This window comes from Hetaerina americana, unplaced genomic scaffold, assembly GCF_022747635.1.
Source record: "Hetaerina americana unplaced genomic scaffold, ioHetAmer1.1.p SCAF_7, whole genome shotgun sequence".
Lineage (NCBI taxonomy): Eukaryota > Metazoa > Arthropoda > Insecta > Odonata > Calopterygidae > Hetaerina > Hetaerina americana.
This window is the reverse complement of record NW_027287316.1, coordinates 31,525,351-31,552,864: the sequence shown is the minus strand read 5'-3', so window position 1 is coordinate 31,552,864 and position 27,514 is coordinate 31,525,351. Positions and strand designations below refer to the sequence as shown.

At 40.7% G+C, this 27,514-nt stretch overlaps 1 protein-coding gene across 1 annotated transcript in view; it reads right to left on the bottom strand.

Moving 5' to 3' along the window:
* Positions 1-27,514, bottom strand: part of Ack-like (activated Cdc42 kinase-like) — a 216,375-nt gene that overhangs the window by 62,211 nt on the left and 126,650 nt on the right. The window contains exon 3 of the mRNA XM_071594800.1: positions 1,659-1,816. The gene's annotated coding sequence lies outside the window, so the exon portion shown is untranslated. The remainder of the gene's footprint in view (positions 1-1,658; positions 1,817-27,514) is intronic.

Here is a 27,514-nt window from a genome sequence, read left to right as displayed (position 1 = left end):
AAACATTGGTTGTACAGTCGCCAATATGGTTTTAGAAAAAGGCACTCTTGCGAAACTCAGTTATTAGGGTTCTGCCAAGAAATGTTTGACTCTAGGGATACGGGAATAGAAGAGGATGCTATAATAGTCGACCTGTCAAAAGCCTTTGACAAAAGTTGACCACTATCGCTTAATGCTTAGGATGAGCCAATTGCCACTACACACAGATGGAAGAGTAATCTCTTTGGTCAAAAATTTAATGGAAGGTCCAAACACAAAGGGTCAAATTAGGAGAAGTGTACTCGGAAAAAACGAGGGTAACATCGGGAGTCCCACAAGGAAGCAGGCTTGGCCCGTTCTTGTTTTTAATCTATATAAATGATCTCCCAGTAAATATTAATTCTCAGATAAGACTTTTTGCAGACGACTGCATTATCTACAGAACAATAGGGACTATAAATTCTCAGAAAATGTCATTCCTAGAAGTGATAGCTGCAAATACATAGGTGTACATTTAACGAAGGATTTAGGGTGGAGGCTAAACATGGAGTACATTTTTAAGAAATCTTTCAAAACTCTTCATTGGGTGATGAGAAACCTCAAAGGGAGCGTTAGAGCAACTAAGGAAAAGGCGTATAAGACCCTCATGAAGAAGGATATATCAAAAAACTGGAAAAGGTACAAAAAAAGACTGCCCGATTTTATTTTCTAAATAAAACAATTGTTGATTGGAACACCATACCCGCAAAACTATTCGAGCCCTTTCCTAACAGAGTGCATACTTTAAAGAAAAGATTTTTTGGAATATATGTAATAATTTGATTGATGTGTGGTGTAAAATTATATGTAACAGCTTAATTTTTTTATTTATCTTTTTTTCTTGCTGATTGATTGATGTTAATGAGATGGGGATTCTGTTGTTTTGTTAAAGAGATTTGCGTTTGGAAGTTTCCCTCAAGTGTACTTTTGTTTTACTGACTGATTTTATCTATTATCTTGTGTGATTACTTGGGACTTGTATGCCACCTGACACTGTCTATCCACGCATGTATATTTTAATAATAATAATAATATCTCGTACAGTTAGAAATTCGTGATAGACGAATTTCGGTTGCCGCGAAACGAAACATTATTCTGCCAGTTACTAAGAAAGAAATATTTATTCTCACAATTAGAGACATACGTCGACGAAAGTCACACGGATTTAAATAAAAATCCAACGAGGGAGATAGATGGCGTTAGCCAAAACAAATATAGATAAGAGACATAAAAAAGACATTCACACGTATTCGTAAATACACACACACATACATTTACGAAATATACATGTATCTTGTTTATTTTAATAGCAATGTCGTTTCCTGTCATCCGAAAAAAATCTGCAGGGATTTATTTCCCGAGGAGCGTAAAATATTACAGTGTTAACCGTTTCTTCGAGTTAAACCCTTACGTGTAAAACAAATTAATACACATGGAAATATTTAGGAGGCGAAAGGGATGCTAAACTGCAACTTCGATTCCACCGATATTTCGTACCAACCGTTTTCGTGTTGAAGTGGTTCTTCCCTCTGCCGTAATTGAAAGACATTATTTACGTGACCTCATTCCCCGGACTGGTTTTCCCCCGTTTCCCATGCTTGTCGACACACTGTCGCACAGCGGGTACTCACTCAACTCACCCTCTTGGAGGCGTCTCTCAGCCGTGGGCCAGCGGGTCCTTCAGGGTGGCGTGTGGCCAGCAACGCCACCGGGGCAGCCGAGCACAGCCGCGGCGGGGGTCCGAGGAGCGAACGCGGTGCCCGCAGGAGATGCCATCCACACGGGGTCCTCGTCACACCTGCAGGAAGAGGGAGGATATTAGCAACATTAACACGGGGAAGTACTCGTGGGGAGGGGGCGGTTTGATTGGGGGGGGGGGGTAGGGAAACATTAAATTTTCACGTGGCAAGGATTCGAAATCGCGTCGGTGAAAATGTTTGCGCCCAAAAGAGCATCTCGAGGGGAGACGAGGAAGGAGTGCGCATGCGCACGCTCCGACGGGGGAGGGGGATGGGATAGCAGACTCTCATGCTCCGAAGGACCAGGGCACAAACCTTGACCCTGGCGCTAAACTTGGACCCTTTCCAACATTCGGGTGGAACCCGGCAGGGCGCGTCAACGCAGTCGCATGGTGACACTTTTGAATGTTATTCTTCACCTTGGTTTCCATTTAGAAAAAAAAACCGCCACATCTTTCCTTGGTTTATTTACATCACCGTTTGAATTTCAGGTGACAGCAGTAGTCTTTGGTCTGAAGAATGCGTTCAGCATTCAGAAAGGAACGTCTCCTTATGACATCTCATCGCCTAACTTTCCAAAAATTGAAATTCCATCGATCTCCGTAAGTTATTTCTTCAAGTTATTAAATTTTTCAATTGCAAAATTAAGCCCCTAGGGATTTACTACTGATACACCCACCTAAGAAATTAAGTTTCACCGCTTTGTTTCGAAAGTATACAACGTAATTGGTATAAGAAGCCACACTTAGGAATGGACAAATGAAACCATACATAATTATAACATACTCATGTCATAAGAATACCGGTAATGTTATTACCGCATAGGAAATAATTATCGACACCCATCATAAATTAAGGCGCTCAGTGCAATCACTTCAGTACGGAATGATGAGAATTGCAAAGTTACCGAAGGAGAGAAAGAAGAGAAACGACTAACATAAGATATCAGCATAATTTCTTTCTGTGCAAAATAAAATATAGCAACTTCCGTAAGGATATAACCATTTTCCCATCGTACAGATTTCGATAACAACTAACCCAGGGGCTAAAAATTTCACACATTTTTTTGTAATACGTGACCAGGTCATCTGCCATTTCCTTTTGCAAACACCCCATAGCAAATCATATCACCCCCCCCACTTTCATAATTTAAGTACGCAACACCCCTCCCTTCCCAAACCACACGACGAATTGGCGGCTTACGGGATACGATGAAGATATAATCAACAGTTTCCAGTTCCCGGTTTTGAAAGCGACCCCAGAGATGTGCAGGGAATTTTCTTAATAAGTATGCCTGAATACATAATCTGCGATCTGCAGACGTTATCACCGCCTCCTCTAAATCCAAACGATTTGTCAGACGGAGCCAGACGGTCGGAACCGCCGAAGCTAATGGGGCGCCACGCCAGATCCGACTACCGCGCCGAAAAAAAAATAAATAAATAAGGTATAGCATAAAAACGAATGGATATGCGGAAACGCGATAAGTTTTGCCTTTCACTCGCCGTTACTTAGCCTGAATGAGCACAAAAAATATCTCAAGAATTAAAAATCACGCTTTTTTTCCCTTTCTCCGTCGAAGTAATTTTCACATGTCCCGGTTCGACGCCCCGCTTGGGTCTTGGGCCGCTCGCGAAAGCCTGTTTATGCAATCAACAAACACAACGGTGCTGCGTTTTTCGATTGCGGTGACAACGAATAAAACATCAAGGGGACGAATCGAATCGATAGAAATCGCGAGATCAAACAGTATCAATCGACGGTAAATATAGAGCAGACAATATTGTATTGACGATGCAAATCGCTATAGGATGGCGGGCGTCGTATAAACACGACGGTACCACTGAAATGCAGCCATAATTAATAACTGCTCCATAAAAAATAATAACTTCTTCATTCCAAAGAAACTACGGGAGATGCCACCACAGTAACTTTTAACGGAGTCATCCGCTAATATGCATTTCAATGCAACAATTTAAGAGTGTAAAAATCGTTCTCGGCATCTCCCGCAGTTTCTTTGGAATTTATCTAAGGTATTAACAGCCTAAGTGTTTATAGTTGGCTTTAACCTCGTGGACTGTGGCGTGTCGCGCACGACTACGAATACCTGTGACGTACGTACGGCATTCCGTCACAAAATCTTGTTCCTATAAAGCTCCCAAAATTTCAGAGTTTAAGAAGACGCGTCGATAGCTTAACTGGCTAAAGCACTCGACCAGACAGACATTGAGGGATCCTGGTCAATGCGAATGATTTTTACACTCTGAAATTGTTGCATAGTTAATACAATCTTCTATGCAATACCTTCAAAGTAATACAACGACTATTTCACCACCAAAGAACAGAACTCCAAATTAAAATCCAAATAAAATGCTGGTTCATTAAATTAGCTTAACTGGCTAAAGCACTCGACATTGAGGGATCCGGGTTCGCATCTCGGTCAAGGATAATGATTTTTGCCCTCTGAAAATGTTGAATTGAACTCCTCCATTGTTTATTCGTTACTCTTATATACACCAATGTTTCAACGTGGGTTCAGCGAGACACTAAACAAGTCAGATGCGGCGGTATATATCCGTAAATATATCTCGGAAACAGAATTAACGATGCAAGACAAATTGATGTATATTCATTTTATTGCCGTCTGTCACCAAGTTAAGTTTTCCCTAAGACGGATATTTCGTAATGGGAGTTTGGTTGCTCTACAAAGCCGAGGTAACCTTGGATCTTATGGGCACCGATAATTTTATTCTTGTGGAGCGGCCTTTTATATCAATTTAAAAAATATTTTCAGTGATAACAAATTTAGGTACTTTCTTAAGGTATAAACATAGAAAATAACAAGAACGGATAACCGCTGAGTAATTAGAATCTACATGTAAAATAATGCCCAACCAGGGTATAAATAGATGAAATACAGCGTCACGTACCGATTCATCCTTAAATCACCGCAAAAATACCGTCATTTGCGGCATAAGCCCTAAGAAAATTTAATTAACCACAGAGTAATAAGGAATTCATCCTTAATCTACGTCTACACTTTTGAGGACTCTTCCGTATATGCGGATCAGTACACGGCAGGGTTCTTTTGGCAAGCATTAAGTGGTTTTGCATTCCATGAATAATGATTACTCGGCTAACAAAATCATGAAATTGAAATCTCGACCTTGCCCTCACGTCTTCCTCCTCCGAAGCCTCTTCCCACGGGCTGAGCAATATTGAGAATGCAAAACCTAAAAGGTCATTAAAATGCGCATATTTTGGGAAAATATTTTTGAATACTTCTGCTACGATTAATGCGGATCGTGGAAAATGCTCGGCGTAGAACCTGGGGGGGGGGGGGTTAGGTCGTTCGAATGCCCACCGGAGAGTCCCGGGTTCAGATATCCCTCCTTCATCTTTGAGGGAATAATGAGGGTACCGGATTTTTCTGGGGAACCGCAGGCGACGTAGGGATGTGAAGCGCCATCTCGGTTCAACTATTCTCCTGATGGCGAATTTCACGCCCCCCTTGACTCAGTGCGAGGTTGAACTCTACCCTCATCTGTTTATCACGCCAGCCTTCTCGCTGTTAACTTTGACTGTTGCGGTTAAACACGATGCTTTTCGACGCCGTCAATCATTGATTTGCATCTAGAGCGGTCGCTTCGAGACATCACAAGTGACGAGGGAAAATCTCACCGTCGCAAACTAAAATGGCACTCAACGATTCAATAAGACTGACAGAATGGAATAAGATAGCGTGAGTTTTCGTTGATGAAAAGTCGATAAATCATATACAATTAATCAGTTGGTCTCGCCATTAACCAAGTCAAATTTTAAAAATATACTAAACATCTCTTTCATTTCAAGTCGGCATCGCTAACTAGATCAAAATAAGTGTACGTCATCACTCATTTTCCTTAAGAGATTGTCATTGCTTCTGTGTCCCCGCATCTTTTTATATTACAATCTGGAAAGCAATCAATAAATGCGTCCTTTCTGCGGAGAAACGGTTACACCGTCGATTACTTTTCTTTCAATATTAATGCCCGTGACATTGAAGTTATTAAAAGAACTTTATATCGGTATTGTCTAGCGGCTAGGCAGTTTTAGTGCGTATATTCAAAGCTAAGACTTGAACGGAGACCCACAACCTGTTGGCTGGAATAGAAAGCAGATCTTCCATTATTGATCGTCAAAGTTGCCGTCTCTAAAACTATTCGCCGTGAAACTGTTCGTGATGAAGGAAGGCGGTAAGATGAATATGCAGGGACTTAATCTGCAGGGACGTCTACAATCTGGTCGATGGATGACCGGTGTGGAAAAACAAAAGACACATGAATATGCACATTTTTTTACCCCTATCTTCTCTAATTTCGATGAATTCCTTTAAGGCACTAGAAGTTGACCAGACGAAAGTATTTTCCCTCCGCCAAACACGCAACTACGCTTCCCAGCTCGAAAAAATCGAGCAAAACTGAACCTTGACATTAGGGTCCGCAAAGAAATGTGGAGGTTGCATTTGCCAGGGTAAAAGAAGAAATCGCAATGCAGAAAATGAATCAAAAAATTAAAAATCCTGAAGAAAATATGGAGAAATAAAGCTTCCTAATAGGACCCTTCTTGGTGGAATTGACTGCTCAAGAATGAATACAAATATTCTCTTAATCATCACATGTATTATAAACATAAAAACAATTCAGGGATCAACAATAAATCACTTTACTCACTAACTCTTAAAAAGCTTTTCATTTCGGGCTAAGCAGTCTAGAAAAGTTATAGGCAGATGTTTAGGGAACTGACGCTTAACTTTCTTTCACACTGTTCTTGCCCTGCATACTTTTTTTCTGAGGGTCTCCGACCAATTTTTTCGAAGAGTTTCCATCTATTCCTCTCTCTCTCTCTCAAAATTTTTCTACAACAGATGAGTTAACTGAAACGAATCATCCCTTCCCTCAACATCCACTCAAGATACGCGAGGATTTGGAGAATTTTGGAAGATATATCGTCTGCATCCAGAGGTTCCATTTTCAAATTCCTCTTGATAATCGAAAAAAAAATACAACGTAATCAAGAAAAATTACATATAATTTCCAACAATGATGGAGAATCTACGCGTCACACTTGAAACTGTTTCCTACTTAATCAATCAATACCACTAAATTATGACTAATACCATTCAATTATGTTACTAAATACGAGTGGCAACAGTGAGGTAAAATTCGAGCAGTTTTTCTTTTCAAAATTGAAAAGAAATGGTCAAAATGTACGGCCTTGGGGGAATTTCGGACATTCTTTTTTGGTAGTGGATTTCTTAACGCAGTCTGGAGAGGGGGGGGGGGGAGGTTAAAATAAGCTATTCAAAAATTGACCTAAGACAGCGCATATCTTATCTGGATTACTACGTGAAAACTGAGCTACTAAAATGCACGTTCAACTAATAGTATCAAAGCACCGCCCTACCATGAGAATCCTTACCCAGAGCAACAACACCCGGCAAATAGGCAGGGAATCGTAATATTCCCTATGTTCCTTTCCCGCGAACATTTGACGTCCGTGACGGACGAAATCGCATGGGCACGCCCATTTCCCGAGAGGGGCCCGAAGGATGGATGAAACGGCGGGTGGGAATATGGCAAGACGGGGGAGGGAGGGAGAGAAGTAGCGCGGGAGGATGGAAAGGGGAGACGGTGGGAGGGGGCACTCGGTCACGGTGCCGCCACCGCTGGCGATGGGTCACCGTCCGCCTCACGTGAGCTGGCGTCGTCGGAGATGGGCACGGCGCGCCATCGGACGGGCGCCGACGCCCAGAGTCACGCGCACGCACGCACAGGAACTCCCCCACACGCACATCAGGAGCGAGGGTAATCCGCCACGCACGCCCGTGAAACAGGGGGTCGCTTACGAATGCGCGCCGAACTTCTCCCTTCCACGATCCCTCCTGGGGTCGACTGCAGTGGGGCGGCCCGTTATCCCAAGGGTATATGTATACGTGCGCCCTCGCCATGGGCAGATGGTTCGTCGTATGCCATAGGAAAAGCTAACAACTGGCAAAGAGATATTTTAACCGGTTGTTCTCAGTTTGTATAGACCTCATTCCGTTCTATGAATGGAATTTCTGAGAAGCTTCGTCTTCCCAAGGGTGTTCCACAAGGCTCTATATTAGGTCCATTGTCTTTTCTCTTGTGCATTAATGACCCCGTATCATTCGTTAACTCTGGTGATTAATGCGGATGACACAAGTAATTTAATTGCATAGGGAAATATTAATAATGAGATATTTATGTTGCTCTAAAGAATAAAAATTAATCAAAAGTTTCTTGGTGTTCCAACAACAATCTAATGATCAACGACAAAAAATTTAAATTTAATCCTTTCCACCCATTTCAAAATACATTCAGCATTATCTAGTCTTCTGCTGAAAATTCATGACAAACTAGACAACTATAAGGATCTACTGCAACAAAGTTTCTGGCGGTTCACATTGATGAATATTTGACCTGGGAATCGCATATTGAGCATTTGTGATCCAAGGTTCCTTCTGGTGGTTACTATCTCCTGGGAATAAGATATCAGAAAGTTGCCATAAATATATTCAATGTATATTTCACTTAGAATCAAGTACAACATTGTAGTCTGGCGTCATTCGCGCTTACCTTCGCGTCTATTTAAATTGCAGGAAAGAGGGATAAGAATTATTGCCAAAGTAAAAATCACAATTTAAAAGGTTAAATTTTACCACCCGCTTGTATCTATACTTTTGCTCTATAATATTAAATATAATATTGTTGGTTTGGCTTTCAATATGGATACAGATGGCTATTACGCAAGAAAAATAAATTGATAAATAAATAAAGACTATTGAACAATGCCTCATGACTTGAAAATGTTCGCAAATGCTTATGTTACTTCGGATGTAACTTTGGTAATCAGTTACATATAAAAATATTAAGGATTGTAACATTTTTCACTTTTAAGTAGAGCTAGTGAATAATCTTCATGTAAACTGCTTTTACAATGCCTAAGAGTTATTAGAGACTTGATTTCATGTCACTAATGTAAATGATTACTGTGATTTAACATTAGCCATACTCGACGTACGAAATCCTGTGATCAATGAAATATTATCATTCGCAGCCTGAATGCATGCGCACGGACATGCAAAAAGGGAGAAAACAAAATGACATTCACTTGCTGATTGGATTTTCTACACGAAGTAATCGTAGTAAACAGATTACAACCGCGTTGGGTGTACGAAAGCGAACATTCCATGAGATGGGAAAAGCAACATACAGGTATGTTGCCATGCAACAAGTATGCCGTGCATCGCAGATGTGTGGCTGTGATAGGACGTCGTCGCACTGAATACCGTCCCATTGTAATTCCATTATGGATATGCGATTTCATCATATTTGGTGGTATGTGGGTTTGCAAGCACAAACCTCTCGACTGAACGATATGAGCGAGTGAAATTGTTGACCGCGTTAGCGTGATTTTCTACGACAGGTGTACTAACTGGAACAAGAAAATACTCGTAAGACAATTTTCAAAGGTATTGAATGGATGACAGGTTTTTTTTCCGTAAACTAAATTTTATTATTAATTTATTATTTATTTATTATTAAGTGAATTAGCGTACAGCATTAAATTATATGCTAAAACATGATAAATGTCATTTTCAGATGTTAGCTACAATACGAAAACATGCAACAAATTACCCTTCCCTAAAAAATATACTTTTAGTAGTACCATTCGAAAATATCTCTCGTAGTAGTAGTATTAGGGGAGGCGACCGACAGCTGAGGTCATTTGCGCCACAGGGGATGGACAGGAAAGGGTGAAGGGTGGAGTGAAACCTAGCGTCGCCATTAGCCTACTCTTTACGAAAGGCGCAAAGGGGTCCGCAGCTTATCGTCCCATCCGACGGACGGCGTACTCACTCAAAGTACCCTCCACAAAGCACCTCAAGTAGGGATCGAGATACCACTGAAAAATACTCAACACCGCCGGGATTTGAACCCGAGCCCTCTGGGTGTGAAGCCAGTACGATAGCCACCGCATCAATCCCGATCCCCGCTACCCTCTCTACATAATGAACACTTACAGACGCTAACCTTGCAAATTTTTATCACGACCACCCAAACGAAAAGCGATTGCAGGACTACACTGGATCTTTTCATTCCGTCTGCCAAAAGGGGGCCGTGTGGCTCTCACCCTGCTTGCCTTGAGGTGATCCCCCAGGAGTATCTGAGCGGGAGAACATTCGAGCTAATCGGGAGCGATGTTAAGTTTGCTTGAATTCTGTCTCGACCGCAGGAAACTTCTGCCAATGCTCGGGCACCACAGTGCATGTCAAAGTTATGGCAATTTATACCGGCAAAGCGGTTCGGGTCACGCGAAAATCTGATAAAAAATCAATTACGCTGACGTTTTATGCTGAGGTAAGGCGAGCTAGCGGTTCAAAAACATTCGAGGAGGTGAATGACAACTCGGGCCGGAGCGGTTACGCATGATGACTGGGGGAGAAAGAATGCATTGTTCAACAAAACCCTAACCCAATATTAGTTCAACGTTGATGGCATTATGAAGGCAAATCTTTGCTTTTTCGAACAACCTTAGGATTGAAGTAGCGTACAAGAATCACCCATACCATTTCATGTTAAACCGTCATAGGGCAATTCAAACTAATGGTGACACTATGCACTTGATACCATAGATTAATTAAGCTTCATTAAGATAACGCATGATTTATATTAAAATTCATTTTTGTTACTTCAATAATTTGACAAAAATACAAACATTTAGGCCGGCGTTTTTCTTCAGGTCGAATGACTTAATCAGTAGGTAGTATAGCACCTGCTTTACAAAATACTCGCATTAATGAGACAAATGCTGGTTACGGCGCTGCTGACCACTTTGGGGTCGAGAACTGAGCAGAATATTGAGATTATTGTAGCAGCAACTGAAATAGCAGACACTACTGACAACAGCACCTGCAGAGGGAAAGAGATTTGCTAAGCATTTACATTCACTCAAAATTCTCCTTAGTTGCTTGCGCACTTTGCGTTATCTGCAAAAATGAGAAGACTGATAATCCCTAGAGGTTTGGAAAAATATTTACGTCAACGAATGACGCATAAAACTTAAATAGACACCACAATCAGAAAGAAATACTATCAATACGGGCAAATATCCTCAATCTTATTACGAATTTCTTGAAAGACTGTTTGTTACTTCTCCAAACGTTCTCCAAATCAAACCTAACTGATTTTACGAATTCCCCGCCCACTTTCATTCCTATCTCCAGTTCTTCCCATGCCTCTTTAATCATTTCCTCTACATACAGGTTGAACAGCAACGGTGATAATGGGCAACCCTGCCTCACTCCTCTTCCTAACACCGGACTCCCCCTTTCCCCACTCGCACCTGTGCAGTCTGAGACATGTACAGGTTGCGGATTAGCCTCCTGTCCCTCCTATCTATTCCTATTTTCTGCAGAATACTCATTAGTTTTTCCCAATTCACTCTATCAAACGCTTTTTCAAAATCTACGAAACAGGCAAATTCCTCCTGGTTGTGTTCTACGAGGGTCATCCGGAAAGTAGTACCCGTTCGTGCCGCATGAAGTGCTGACGACGCGAGTAGCCGCTGGACGAGGTCAGATAGCTTCAGTGGCTTGTCTGCCTTCTCTGAGCCAAGTTGCGTGACGCTAGCATTGCCTGTGTTGTTTCTGTGATTGTTTACAATGTTTAAAAAAATTGAGAACGGCGCCAGTTGTGAAGTGAGGGCAGTGATTAAATTCCTCAATGCAAGAAACGTTCGCCCATGTGATATTCATCGCCAATTAAAGGAGGTGTATGGAGACAATGTAATGGACGAGTCGTCTGTTCGGCGGTGGTGTCGCAACTTCAACATGGGGAGGGGGAACACACACGACGATGAGCGTTCGGGGAGACCGTCTGTCATTACAGACCAACTGGTGAGCTCAGTTGACGAATTCGTGAGGAACGATCGGCGCGTCACAATTGATGACATCTGTGAGCATTTTCCCAATGTTTCTCGAACAATTGTTCATGAAATTGTTAAACACCATCTGCATTATGCAAAAATTTGTGCAAGATGGGTCCCTCGCGTATCTCAATGAGCTGGCGGCGAAGGACTATGCAGCAGGAATACAGAAACTTGTCACACGTTATGACAAATGCCTTAATTTGCTTGGAGATTATGTTGAGAAGTAGTTTAAAGTATCCTCTTTCAAATAAAATTTTTTATGTTTGTTAATATTTACTTTTGTCTTTTTATTTCACGAACGGGTACTACTTTCCGGATGACCCTCGTGTATATATATATATATATGATAGTAATGATGACTCATTGCTTCATGCCTCAAGTAATGAATTAGTGCGTCGCGTCATTACTTCTATTATGTATAAATATGTATATACATATATACATAATAGAAGTAACGGGTGTAAATATATATATATATATATATATATATATAAACACCCACACACATCTATACTACCTTGATCAAAAATTTCCCGGAATTTATTCAGAAAATTAAAAATACAAGTTTATTCATCTAAATCTATATTGTCCCCTTCAAAGTAATCCCCATCGACTGCAACACACTTATGCCAGCGCTTGATCCAATCCTCGAAACATTTTTTATATTCGGTTTTCGGTATGTCCATCAGTGCTTCCTGCGATTTTTCCATTACTTCCTCTCGGCTGCTAAAACGCGTTCCCCGTAATGGTTTTTTAACTCGATTGAACAGAAAGAAGTCACAGGGAGCCAAATCAGGTGAATTCGGTGGCTGTTGGATGGTATTTGTTGCATTTTTCGTCAAAAAATTACGAATAATGATAGCACTGTGCGACGGTGCGTTATCATGGTGCAAAATCCACGAGTTTTCTGCCCACATTTCTGGTCTCTTTCGGCGAATTGCTTCACGCAAACGTCTCATAACGCCCAAATAATACTCTTTGTTTACTGTCTGGCCTTCTGGCAAAAATTCATGATGCACTACACCGTTGTAATCCATGAAAACCGTCAGCATTGCCTTCTTTTTTGACTGAAAACGACGTGGTTTTTTTGGTCTCGGCTCATTTGGTGAACGCCATTCACTTGCCTGATGTCTGGATTGCGTGTCGTACTCATAAACCCACGTCTCGTCCCCAGTAATGATCCTTTTGATGAATGTGGGATCGGATTCAGCCTCGCAAATCATGTCTTTTGCGACGTCAACACGGTCTCTTTTTTGCATGAAATTGAGGTCTTTTGGAACCAACTTTGCTGCTACACGACGGAAACCCAAATCATTAACCACAATGTCTTGGGCGGATCCATAGGCAATGTTCAAGTCCTCCGCTATTTCTCTGATGGTTAATTTGCGGTTATTGACCAACATTTCTTTTACTTTATCAATTTTTTCACCGACTTTCGATGTCGATGGTCTGCCACTGCGTTCATCATCTTCGATTGACTCACGACCACTTCTGAACCGCTCGTGCCACTGGTAAACGACCGTTTTTTTTAGAGAATCGTTGCCGAAACACTTTTCCAACATTTCCAACGTCCGTGCGCCACTAAATCCGTTTTTTACGCAAAATTTAATACAAGTTCGTTGTTGCAAATTTAAATCCATTTCTGAAATTGTAAAAAATCGCCAACACACACAGAGATAGATGTACTCTTGGCTACGTAACTTTTGCAAATGTCAAGTTATGACACTAAGATTTAAAGGGAATATCAACAACAGATGTACCAATTTAACAAAAAAAACAGAACTCAAATCGGAACGATGGGAGCGCCACACGGTGGTTATTCCGGGAACTTTTTGATCAAGGTAGTATATATACATTTAAATGTGATGTACATTGTTGGATTAACTTATTTATATATATATATATATATATATATATATATATATATATATATATATATATATATATATATATATATATATATATATATATATATATAGCACCTGTTTTTGAAGGACAGGCACATTTAATAATACTAAGCTGGGGAGGGAATAAGCAAAACATTCACGAGGTCGGAACACAAGGGAAAAATTTCACGAGAGACATGCTGTAGGCCACGTACATCGTAATTCATATTAAGAACTTCCAAACGTGATGAAGCAACTTTTTTCACGGGACTGCTATCGCTTTTTCAGTCTCGGAGAAATGTCCTTTCAAGCTGATGTTTGCCTTATTTGTTATCATCCAATAATTCTGAAAAAAATAAGCAAATATAAATATTTCATTAGGGACGATAGCGACTTAAGGGAGCCACGGAGATGATAAAGATGCCACACTACAATATCTTGTCGTGACGGAGCGAACGGTAGGAAAAGAGACCCGAAGAAGAAGGCGAAGATTCTCTTATTTTTAATACGCACGGAGAAATAAGTATTCAGAAAAAAAAGTATCCCATCATCAACCCGAACACGGACAACCAGACTAAAGAACGGGTCTATTAAATACCAAAACTTCGTCGGTGTCAAATGCCCGAAGTCCAGCTGTTTATGTTTTACAAACCACACAGCATTACAGCAGCAGTTATTAACATCAAAAAATAATGTTCAATTACGCGGAAACTTTTACGAGAAAGCGTGATTTCCAACATCACATTGGATCTTTATTTGAAATACTTTCAATTGTTGTACCACGTGAATGAGTGTGGTAATCTATTAAGCCAAAGAAAGATTAAAATAAATGCCAAGAAACACTTCACGAGCAAAACACTAGAAAAAAAGCGTATAGCGATGCAGAACAGTCACTGTACTTATGAAATCTTACCACATATTTCACGATGTCATGCAGACGACAAAACGCTAAGAATAATTTTGATGGTAAAAATTTGTTCCGCAATCAGTTATTACATAGGTTTTCTGCAAATATACTAAGTAACGAGAGAGCGCATTCGGTAGCTAATATATTTTGATGGGTGAACATACGAATTAGAGAAAATGTCATATTCTCATATTGCCATAATCTTAGTTAACTAAGATTTCTGATCTAACCATACTCACTTAAGAAGCAGTAAGCGTTAAGTAAGCAGTAAGATCACATATATGCTGGGGAGGGGAGGAGGTGAGAACAAACCAAAGGATAATGGGGGGAGAGAGGATTTGCCCTCCTCTCTTTCCCAGCTTACAGGTACGTATGGTATATTTAGTATGTGTGCTCCAAGATTTCTAATTTTACCTGAAGATGTTACGCTGTCACGAAACCTAGGTCGTAACAAAAAAATACTCTATGCGGAAAACCAAAGTGTCTTCTTTCATCGTGCAGGATTTCCAACATTTTGCGCCTGAAACTGTGTTATTAATTATTTACAGTGTGTTGCAATTGCGCGGGAATTATTTTAAAATTTTCTGATTTTACCTTTCATTCAAAGAAACATTTTTTTGACGTCCAACCATCGTTTTAACGAATCAATACTAAGTAATACATGACGCACACTCTTTACAGACATGAGGTAATATATTTATAGCAAAGTTGAATGCAGTGTTCCCGTTCTGGCAGGCTATCATAGGGGACAGCATATGATCAGAATCATTAGCCGACATATGATTCCAATGTGAGTAAATCCTTAAAATCCATCCTCCCCATCTTATAAACCAATTGCCCACCGAAATTCATTCCCCTCTCGCTTGGAGATGGGAAAGTAAACACACTTTTCGCTTTAAAATTACTTTTTAACATCAGTTTTAACGGCAGGGTCTGATGCGTCCTCCAAAACACTTGCAAACCCACTAAATATCCTTCCTTTTTACGACAGCAACTCACTAAAATCTAGTGCCCGAAGCTTACCTCTGACGAGAAGCGGCATACCAATATTATCTCCGATCACCGATAAGCACGCTCCATTAACCGATATTTATGAGATACCTATCTACAGAGAAGTTAAGGAAATTCAACTTGAAACCGCCGAGTTACTGACACCTCCACAATTTAACCGTTGTCAATGACGCTCGGCGAAAGAATTTGCTTACCGATAAAGCCCTTTCACCCCTTTCTGGGAAGTAACTGTTGCCACTGTTTTTCTCTACTCAAGAAAAATCAACGGGAATCAGATGAATAACATATTAATATCGGCGTTTCATATGCTAAGTATTTTGAAAATACCTATCATAGAATATTTTAGGAAACTTAATGGAATTTATATGCATGCGGAATGGGAATATCGCCGACTGCATCAAACAGTGACCTCTAACTCTGCCAACCGCCCTTCTACTAGGGAATGAAGAGCGAAGTCAACTCGACGCGAAATCGCTCGAGTCGAAATATTAGCGATCAAATTATCCTTAGGTGCGTAAAGTAGATGACAAATATTACCGACATAATGTATTGAAGGTTTTCAAGTTTCTTAGTGTTTTATCCATTCACTTAACACGTACTATAGCCAACGCACTAGAGGTTGAGGCAAAAACATTTCTGGATGCCCGATAAAATTTTTCGCAATTTTAGTTGGATACCAGAAACTTTTATCGACAAACAATAGCTCTTTCCAAAATACGTTAAAACGAATATCTTTAAATAGCCAAATCGGCCACGAGAACACCGTTAAAATATTTGCCTACGATCCTCGGCCGCGGATATTCGTTCAAAACGTATGGTCCAAAAGTCACGATATGCTTCAGCTTATAAAAATACGCTTCTGAATGTCGTAACTGGGTACATTTACACTGGGACAACGATTGCGAAGAGAATATTGGGCTTACCGTTTTGGTAAAACTAAACACCATTTTCAGAAAGCATACGTATCAAAATGGTAAAACGATCTCCAACTGCATGAGAGCACTCGGGGATCGGTTCTTGAGACGCAGTTCAAATCCTTTTCATGCCAAAGGGTAGTTTCTTATCGTGTGCTTTCGCATCCGGCCTTAGTTTTCTAAATTACCACCCACCATTAGGGTTATCAAGAGGTCCGGAACGCTTGCAATTCGGTTAGAGCTGTAAATACACGAACCAAAGACAATAAGGCGGCATTATATTTAACCTTCTCACGAAACATGAATCCAATTCCTTCGGATAATGTGCTAAACTTATTATCTCTTACGTGGAGTGGCGGCCTTGTCGACGAAGCAATCGACGGCTGACTTGAAAATCTCCCGTCATTATCCGGGTGGTGCTTCTGAACACCCACAACTGTGTGATTTCCCGCGCACCACAGATATATCTGGGAAACCCGCAGGCGGCGCAGGGAAAGGAACTGAACCCTCTTGGTGCAACGTGCGACTCGACTTGTCGCTCGGCTTAATGCAGAGGCGAGCTAAATCCTCGCCAATCACTCAAATGGTAAGTCATCGGAAGAGATGACAAACTGCCCTGTTTACTTGCTCTTACGGGGACTTAAGATGTAGGAGTAGAGAAGGTAGAGAAGAAAGGAAGAAAGAAGAAAGGAAGAAAGAAAAAACTAAGCTCACTCTAAAGGTGATTGCGCCGTTTTTCACCTGTGAATTCGCTTCGCTGGTTTGGCAAACATGTTCCCAAGAGCACTTTGTCTTTTTTACTAACAAACTAGACATCAAAATCATTTTTTAGCAACATAAAGATTCTCAAAAAAGTAACCTGCGTAGACCCAATGCGACTGCCATACGTTCCGCTCGTAATTATTTCAACATATGCACAAATGAGTAGGAAATAATCATTTAATCATTTAAATTACTGTGAAATACATTAATTGCCGATCATATTTACTAGCAGCGAATTTTTTTAAAGAGGAATTTCTGCAAGATCAAAAATAAAATTTTCAATAAAGATTGATCCAAGTTTATTTATTATTCTTGATATTATACCATTTAAGGGTCATTTTGGGGAGGCACGGGCTAAACATAAGAGCACTGCATTTCTCTGACTCTCCTATAAAATCACAACCTGACACCGAGGCATTAAAAATAACTCTTCTTCAATACTGCAGATTCTTTCATCCCTTCAACACATCTTCCCTATTCCTACCCATTCCTCGCTTGTTTAACGTTCTCCTGTCTATCACAGTCTTCAACATCCCCACGCCAAGTGATCTGAATCCATCTTTCCTGCCGCATGGTATTCTACCAAAAATCCACTCCTCCCCCACCATACTCGTAACTCGTACTTCCTCGCTTGTTTTCTTTTAAGTCGATCTCACCTTTTCCATCCTTCTCCATTCCCACATTTCAAAGATTCCAATATAGCATCATCTTGTTTCAACGACCATGTTTCCGCGCCGTACATATCTACAATCATTATGTTTTGACGAGCCTCTTCTTAACATTCTTACTTAACATTAGGTATAATTTCAGGTGCATGTGTATGTTAGTTGGTAGTTTGAGTGTTTGCATGTGTGTGGGGTGTAAGTGTTCTTGCATGAATGTATGCCATGTTTTTTTGTGGATGTTTAAATTTGTGGTTTTTGCATGCGGTTTTTTTTACTTTTCTAAATTACGGGTGGTGTCCTAACACCCCCCGCCACACGTCCTTGGGGCGGCTTGCGAGGCATTAAGTAGATGAAGATGTAGAACATTCTCATTCATTAATTCCCCCTCCTCGTGAAAGCCTCTTTGCCTAACTCAATTGTCCTTATGTCCATACTAATTTGACTATTTTGGTCCGAAACTCTGCTAACATAGGTAAATTGCTCCTGATGCTCTAATTTATGAGCTCCAATTTGAATATTTAACTCAGCCTCTTTCTTTCTCGAAAACCTCATAACCTTTGTTTTGTCTAAATTGATTCTCATCCCATACCAATCATATTGATTTTATAATGCAATCAGAGATTCTTGTAATCCCTTGGCTGCCTGTCTGACTAAAGCTTGGGTCATTCGCAAATCTGATTTTATCAATATCCAATCGACTTTCATTACTCTCTCCACCATCAATGGTAAAAAGTACCCAACAAATGAGTTATACTCTGGGCTTATTTAAGAAAACTGAGATAAAGTAAGGTAAAATAAAAAAATCAAATCGAAATCATCAATGACCAACAAATACCACTCCAGCTGAAGCCGGGTTTCCATCAAACCCCCTTCTTCCTAAATCTCACGCGTAACCCAATAATGCCCACTTATTTTAAAAGTCGCAAATGACCTCGGCCACTGATAGCTATCTGGACGGATGCATGTTACAGCATAAGTAATCAATCCGAAGGTTAATCTTGATAGGGGAAGGTGAAGCTTACCCTCAACTAACCCCTATAGCGTGTGAACATCAACGTAGGGAATTGAACCCAGGACTCTCCGAGGAGCAACCACAGATCATAAGATTATCACGTCACCCAAGGGGAAGAAAAGAGAAGAATACAAATAGTAAACACTTTTAAGCCATTTGTCCGATATTCAATGCATGAATATGTTCATCTCCGATTCTTTGCATGGCACGAAATTTTGATGAGGTAAATATTTAACTAAATAAATCTTAAAATACAAGTCATTATATTAGAATAATTTTTGAGAAAAAAATTTTATTTTTTATTATTTATTGGAATTAATTATTATATACCGATCGATTATTACCATTACATTTTTCCGATATACATAATATATACATAAATACCCACAACATTAGGCTGAGGGGATTAAGATGGTGCGGTGGCTACCGTACTGGCTTCCCACCCAGAGGGTCCGGGTTCGAATGTTTTTCAGTGGCATCTCGATTCCTACCTTGAGGTGATTTGTGGAGGGCATTTTGAGTGAGCACGCCGTCCGTCAGATGGGACGTTAAGCTGTGGACCCCTTGGCGCCTTTCGTTAAGAGTAGGCTAATGCCGACGCCGGGATTCTCTCCACCCTTCATCCTTTCCTGTCCATCCCTAATGGCGCAAATGACCTTAGCTGTCAGACGCCTCCCCTAAATACCACTGCTACTACCATTAGGCCGAACGAGAGGAAGATCAGCAATAACCAGTCGACACGACACATTGTTAATCATTATAATCATTAGGGATTGTCCTAAAACAACCTCAAAAGATAAATCTTGCTTTGAATTTATTTGACTATTATTTTCTATGTATTACGAGAACATCTTATTGATTGCTGCCCCCCACCCTATTATTTTCCTTCGTAACTCATACATTCCTCTTCCCCGCTTAACTACCATTCTCCATTTTATCACGTCCGTAAATATCCCACCTCTTTTCAATATATTCCACATGGACGATAACAAACAGATGGTCGAACTACAAAATTCAAATATCTGTGGACCAACCATTTGGTAAAATAGAAGAAAATGACAATTGCACGCTGGAAATGGTTTTTTTGGGCACAAGTAATGAGTTGCCACGACTTTCATCGTCCCTTTCCACGGATTCAACCCAACCGTTAATGACCTCAGCCCCGGGAGCGGACGGAAAAATGCACCGGGTGACCGTGAAACGCGTAAATAATCCCAGGCGAAGGATGGATGGCGTGGTGTGGGTGGGTGGGTGGGTGGGTGGGAGTGGCAGGGAAGAAGGGGACGGAGCGGGAGTCCGCATTCCCACGTACAGGCCCGTGGGGTTGTTACCAGGGACGGGCGAAACATGTGGGGGTTCGTGCATTATTTATATTTCACCCCTCAACTATCGGCCAACATTCGAAAGTCGGTGCTAAAAGTATTGTTACTAATCGGTCTAATCATGTGTTAACGACATCTAAGCAATGACACAGACGAGCGGTATCGAGGGGTTGTTCGGGGATAATCTTACGAATCTGAAAATCGAAACCTTCTTTGTAGTACGAATGCAATCTATATGTGTACAATTGGCTCCGTATTTGCAATACACGACACGTAGCGACATTAAAACATAATCATACAGACATCAATTACGTCGAGTAAATACTAGCAAATATTCGACCGAGATTAGTTTAATTAATCGATACCAGCTGTATTAAAATGCCATTTAGCGGAAAACGTTAAACATGTCTCTCGTCATCGAAGTCCAAGCTGTTACTTTGACCGCGTCCACGTCCAAGGCCATGCATGTGTGCATTAGGCAAATACCGGTACTTTTTCAAGTCCCACCCACTCTTAGATCGTCGTGACTGACTACGCTGATTTGAACTCTCCCCTCCCTCCCGGCGGCCGAACACGGGCCAACCGCCGGGGACCCTCGGCACACGCCCTGGGCACGCAAATGCACGCGAGGGCGCGGCGGCACGTCCGAGCAGTCTCCCCCCCCCCCACTCCCCAGGGGTCGACGACGGCGGACCGGGAAGGAGGGGGCGTGTGAGGAAGAGGAGGGGTGTCAATGCACCACCGGCGGTGCCAGCGGAATTCTAACTGTACGCACCACCGATGTGATGACACCCCCAGGAAAATATTTCCGACGACCCGACTGCCCAGGACCCACGTCCGAAGTGGAGAATCGAAATGTGCAACACGCCATGACGAAGTTTTGTGCATTCTATGCCTAATATGACCCGAGGCTTATTGGATGTTAAAATGTAGAAGATTAGCTCAAGCTAATATGGCACCTAGCACTGCGAGGCAACGACTATACCCTAAGAAGATACGTTAACAGACAAAACGAAGAATTATGTGAAATCACTCGCGTGGAATATGGCATTCCAAGAATCAGAGCCATGCAACATCGGGGTCTTCTGACCAGGAAAGTATCAGGACTTTGACATGCTGGAGTCAGATGATTGAGACGAAATGGACAAATCAAATAAGAGATGAAAATGAACGATACGAAGTACAATAAAGAAAAGAACCACCTGGGTTGCCGGCACCTTGAGACTATTAATCTGTCAGGAACATGAAAGAAGGAGAGGCGCCATGAAGAAGACCAAGGGACGAATACTTGCAGGAGAAGTAACGAGGGATGTTGGTCGGAAGAATTACTTAGGACGTAAGGGAGCTAGAATTAGACAGGAAAAAGTGGAGGGCTCTCAGCTATCGCTAACGTTCACGATAATGATCAAATGGACGTATTCATTTGGGTTACAGTATAATTTCATGCATTCTAAATTCCCCACTAAAAGTAAAGTTGTACAATATCACTGTTTCATTGCGAAGCAATCTCTCTTTCGTAAGCAAAATGAAACAATGGCCATGACAAATTAACATTACCTTGGAAATTGGAATTTTTTTAACCTTCAAAGATAAAAGATTATCACTGAGTTACGCCTGAACTGTTTCCTCCATTCTAAATGCCTCTGGGCACCTACTTATGAATTGCCATACAGAATAAATGTACCTGTAATCTATTTTAGGAAATGCAATGACAGATATGACAGATGCATTTTAATAAAAATTCTGTCATATTTTAAAATCTTATTCATAATTTTATTGAATTTCCAATAATTAGAGAATAACTGAAACATTTTCAGCTTCGCAACGAATTGCAATGGAAGCAGTATTGACTCAAAATACCTGAATAGCTTCTTTTTAAGTCCGATTAGTTTAATCTAAATTTGAAATTTAATCTACTTAAGTCCGATTTGTTCAACGTCATCATCGACTAACATATTTTCCAAATATATCGATAAATAACCAGCAACAAAACCCCATTATCATTCATAATGGAGAACCATTATACTTGGACCTAAACGCAAGTAAAAATAACTCTAACCAATGCTAATATTTCAAGATGGAGCTTCCTCGAAGAAAACTAATGCTCTACTTGAATGACACTTGTAATGACACAAGCGATAAAAATTCACTCCCAAATCCACTCTCGCATGTTCTGATAAAAAACAATCAACTCTAAATATCTCTCGCGGGCCACAGAGAATGTGTTTGCGGGCCATCTATTGTGACCCATGGAAAAAACCAATCAAAATACGTCAATCAGACCACGGAGTACGGACTTAGACCGAAAATTTTAATTGATTAGCAAGCAAAAAGTGTGATTTCAAGGGTTGACAAGTACATAATGTGAAATTATGACTAGGAGCCGACAAACATGATGAATATCACTGAGAAAATTCTATCTTAAGCTTGACGGTGGTACAAGTTGTGGACGATCACAATAATCATTAATACTTTCCCATCCTTTACAAAAAGATAAGCCTGAAAAAGCAAATTCCACAAACTGAACTTTAAAACTTACAACTGGAGAAACGCTTCAGGTTTGACTGCAGATCATTCACATCAACTTCCATTATAACTGCATGTAAGCTCATTTTCAATATCATGCAGACTTTATTACTTTTGCAAAACTAAGTTAGAGATAATGGCTTAACGAACTCGAGCGAAGTGCCATAATAAAGTAATTTGAATGAATACTGCCATTTTTATAATAATACATTTTTTTCGATTCGTATTTGCGCGAAAACTTTGCTAACTATTCAGGCATTTCCTAAAATTCAGCGCTCTTTGAAAAGCGTCCCCTCGTCAATCCGTGCCATTGTTGAAGAACTCATGGGGGGAAACGCCCAAAATCAGCCATTCGAGAAATAAATTAGGATTTATACATTTACCCACTTCTTTCTTTAATGTAAAATTTCATCTTTATTTATTTATGCCTGAATAAATTGCTGCTAACATTGTAAAATGACTATTTTTTCAATTAAAATGACCGGAGGTGGAGAAATAGAAGCGAGGGCAACCAAGGGAATTGGCCACCATGGGAGGGAACCAGGAAAGCCAGGGAACACAACCATTTAGTGCTCATACTCTTTTCTAATTATCTTTTCGTTTCAAATTTAAACGAATACTTCTCAACTTTGATCGAAAACATAATTTCCTGAAATACTGGTGCGAGGCAATTCTGCGGAGTTGCACATTCGAGTTATCGCCTTATTTTGCATGTAATTATCGATTAGATATCGTCTGAAAAATAACAATGGCAGGATTTGCATACAAATTAAATCTGTGGTAACAGAAGGTGCTGCAACGATCTCAAATATTATTTTGGAGGAGATTACGTCGTCTTACAGTCAAGGTTTCCAGCTGAGGTTCTTATGTCATTCAGGGTCAGCTAGTACGACCGATAATGAGTTCTCAAAAATAGTCCTTTGATTTTGAGTGATCGTATGAAACATCTGTTCCGATTGATATCTACGGAAATGAATAAAAAAAACTCCACCCGAACCCAGGAAGCATTCGATCGTAAAGAAGCGCGAATTCACTGTCAGTTACTTTCGTCATCCGTCTTTGAAGCCATCAAGGTCGTTCGATAGCTCCCCGTCCGCCTTGTTCAACGGCAGGCAGAGAGATGTATCGAACTTCTTAACTTCACCATTTCTTATACACATTTCCGTTTCGGAAATAATAAATATTTATGATGAAACTAACCGGGGATCAATGCTGTGGTTCTTTTCTTTCGCTTTAGTCATGTCAAGGTATTTTAACGGCAAGGCATATGAATTAGGAGAAGATTACATACGAAATTCGTGTTCAATATTTAATGCGGTCATTACTAGTATTTGTTCACAACACTCCTTTCTTAAAGGTTGAATTAAACAACTTAAAAAGTACTGACTTTCTTTAGCTTTGATGAGTATGCATTTGAAAGTGCAAACAATGGTCAGGATAATTATTTCCTATCATGGCGGTAAATAGCTTATTTTTAGAGCCTTAAAATCAACCTCTCCTTCTTTATGATCATGTTATTTGTAGAGCTTAAAAGTTCCGGAGATTTAATGCAATCTTGTGATTTTTTTATCAATAAAAGCAAATATAATGTAACGTTAAAGGTTTCACAAATACATCCAGGATGTGGGGTGTACCTTACATATTGAAAGATTCCGTTCTCTCTTAAGACGACAAATGATGAATTTACTGTCGCAAGAATTATAATATGAGGAAAATAATTGCGTTAAGGGAGTAGAAAAAGAACAATTTCGATATTTTTTATTTTATTTATATAATATACACACATTATATTGTATTTATATTATATACACACACATTATAATTTATATTATATACACACACACAGTATTAGAATCTCGTGAGTGCGAGTGGGGATTAAATCTTTTCAAACTTGCAGTAGATATCTCAAATATTCGTGAATAGACGGCCAAGTTTGAGTACAACGTAGTCGTAGACATGAGGTATAAAAGCTATTAGAATAAGGCCTTATCTAATATACGGATGAAAAGTCCCGATTATTCTCCAAAATTACAGTCAATTTCAAAGGTCGTGGCCAATTAGGAAAATTACGACGGTAGTGATTTACGAAAATTACCATGGCGATTTTCTGATCGGCCCAAGTCTAACCTCAACCTCACTTATGAATGAGAAACGCAGCCGAATGCTTAACTATGTTTTTTTTATCAACAGTCCACCGGTTCGGGAAGGTTCTTGACGGACCCAGGAACTAAGCACTGCTGCACTTCCAATTTGCGTCCATCAGAATTTCGTGGGAGGAATGATTGAGGTAGTTTCCGTTGCCTTCCCCAACTGTGTTTCTAACGTGACATCGTCACTGCAATGGCCGTCCCACCGGGGTCAGTCGCCTTTCCAGCCGCCTCTTTAAGCTGCGTATCACAGACTTTAAACGTGTTGGTAAAAGGCAACAGGAGTTACTTTTAAACTTCCCGCAGCCACAAAGAGAAACTTGGAACAAAAACTTAACTTACGCCAAATTAAATATATCAGTTACCGTCAGGGCGAAAATTGAACTTTCCACCTAAAATTGAACACAAATTTAAAACTTTGACGGTCTTACCGGTAAAAATATTACGAGATTGTGTGAAATGCTATGAACACCAAAGCTATAGAAATAATATGACAGCGCACAAGAAAGTATACATAATTATTCACGGAGGGAGTATGCAAGGGTATACTGACAAGTAGAAGAGAAAGAAAAAGAGGATGATTCTGAGACAATGAAAACAAGATAGTGACTTGATGATGAAAACTAATTAATCGGACGACTGCTTCATTTCCGGCAACCACAAATTTTGCATTTTAATTAATGCCTTAGTCTCTGTAAAAAGCCACGGAAAGGTCAGTAAGTCTAACATACAAAATTGTTGGCCCAAGGATAGGTGGGTGGGTGGGTAGGTTGGTAGTGTCGCGTGCACCGTTTCGCTGCATGCGAGGGGAAGAGGGTGCGAGGGTGAAAGGTCAATTATCGACTCCGCCCGGGGGTGCCATTTTGTGGCGCTCCCGGTCTTCGACGAGTCACGGCCGTGAATTAATTACCCCCGCCCTTTCCCACTCCCCTCACCCGTAAATGCGGGAAGGTAGGCGGTGGGGACGGCGCAATGCCCGCGTACATTGAGATGACGAAAGATGAGAAGCAATTAAACGACGATGAATTCACATTCCCCGCCACACTAATTAATGGAGTCGGAGCGCAGGGTGAATGCAGAAAAACAGAAAGAATTACCTCCTCTCGTCGATTATACATTCGCGCTCACCGACCCGTCCCTCTTGTGAGCCCTCCACGTTTCGGCCCCCGCAGCTCGAGTTGCACATACGCGTAGTCAAGTGCAAGTACCGAAGAGGTGCCTGGTGTCATACAAGTGCACAGGGGCGATTTTCTGCCCTTCCTCCGTTCCATTATGCAGGGGGAGGATCGATAAACGAATGCACGGCCCTTTCGTTTCTCTCCCTACCAGTGAAACAGTCCCGGAATTCCCATGCAACGAGAACCATTAGCCAATGGATACTAGATTCATTATTCAATACACAAACAGGTGCATTACGTGACGATTCCATTCTCATTGTTGCTCCCTCCCGGACGCGATTCGGAATTAATGGTAATGCAAACGGGTTGCGCCCCAACGCGAGAGCTGTAATTCCGGTCAGCTTCCTTCGGTAGATTACTTGCCTGAACCCATTTGATGAAAACAAACAGTCGCAACCAAAATAACATATCTCCACAGTAACGGATTGAAATACGGACTTGTTTGCAAGCCGTGTTTGAGTTAAGAGTTTAAACAAGAATGTTAATGCGTCGGCCAAACCGATGTCGGGCGATTGTTAAAACAAAACTTCAAATTCAAAACGAACAATCAACTATGACACAACTGCTTAAATATCCGATAAATATGCTTACATTTCACACTGCACGTTACAACTACTGCAATAAGACTTGTGTTCAAGTTCTCCTAAGATTTCCTAATAGATAGTTGAAACTTCGCTTACTTTTCAACATAACTCCTTGTAGACGTAAACAATTTTTTACATCGTGGAAGCTAGAATTCAATGGCCGACGAGAACCCTCGGTAGGAATCCCTTTTACTCATTGAAAAAAAACCGGCTGATGGTCCGTAGTGGAGCCTTTAGTTTGTCACACGACGTTTTAAACTATCGAACACACATTATTCACCTCCATAACACTATCGCTGCATGTCTTTCGCTACTTGACGACGAATGTCGACTGGTTTTAAAGCATGAATGTGGAGATGATCAACCTGTTCTTGTGCACTAAAAGACACCATTTTGAGAATTGAAAACGCCTCACACTCTAGTGGCAGCTATACGAACCCTGTGCACTACACAGTGCAGCCATCTATGACTCGTATTTATAAAGAGTGCCCACGTATTTCAAGCTCAACAGCATCTCTCCATCTACTCCTAGTCCTGAGAAAAAATTGGGATACCTTTGAACGGACCTCGAAATGCATTTTCGGGATATTGGAAAACGAAGCGTCTCATGATGGCGCCGAGCGAAATTTACATAGGTAGAGGAATCATATATATCCTTACCGGATGATGGTGTACAAAGATTTTAGGCCTGCGCACTGGTAAATTGAACATCCCCCAACACGGTCGCCTGGCCGCACGATAACTAATTCAGGATCCTTGTCAAACCATTCAAATTCATCTTACGTTCTCAAAGTAACTCATTGTGATGCATTATTGAAGTTATTCTAAAACTTTGAATGCTCTGGAATTG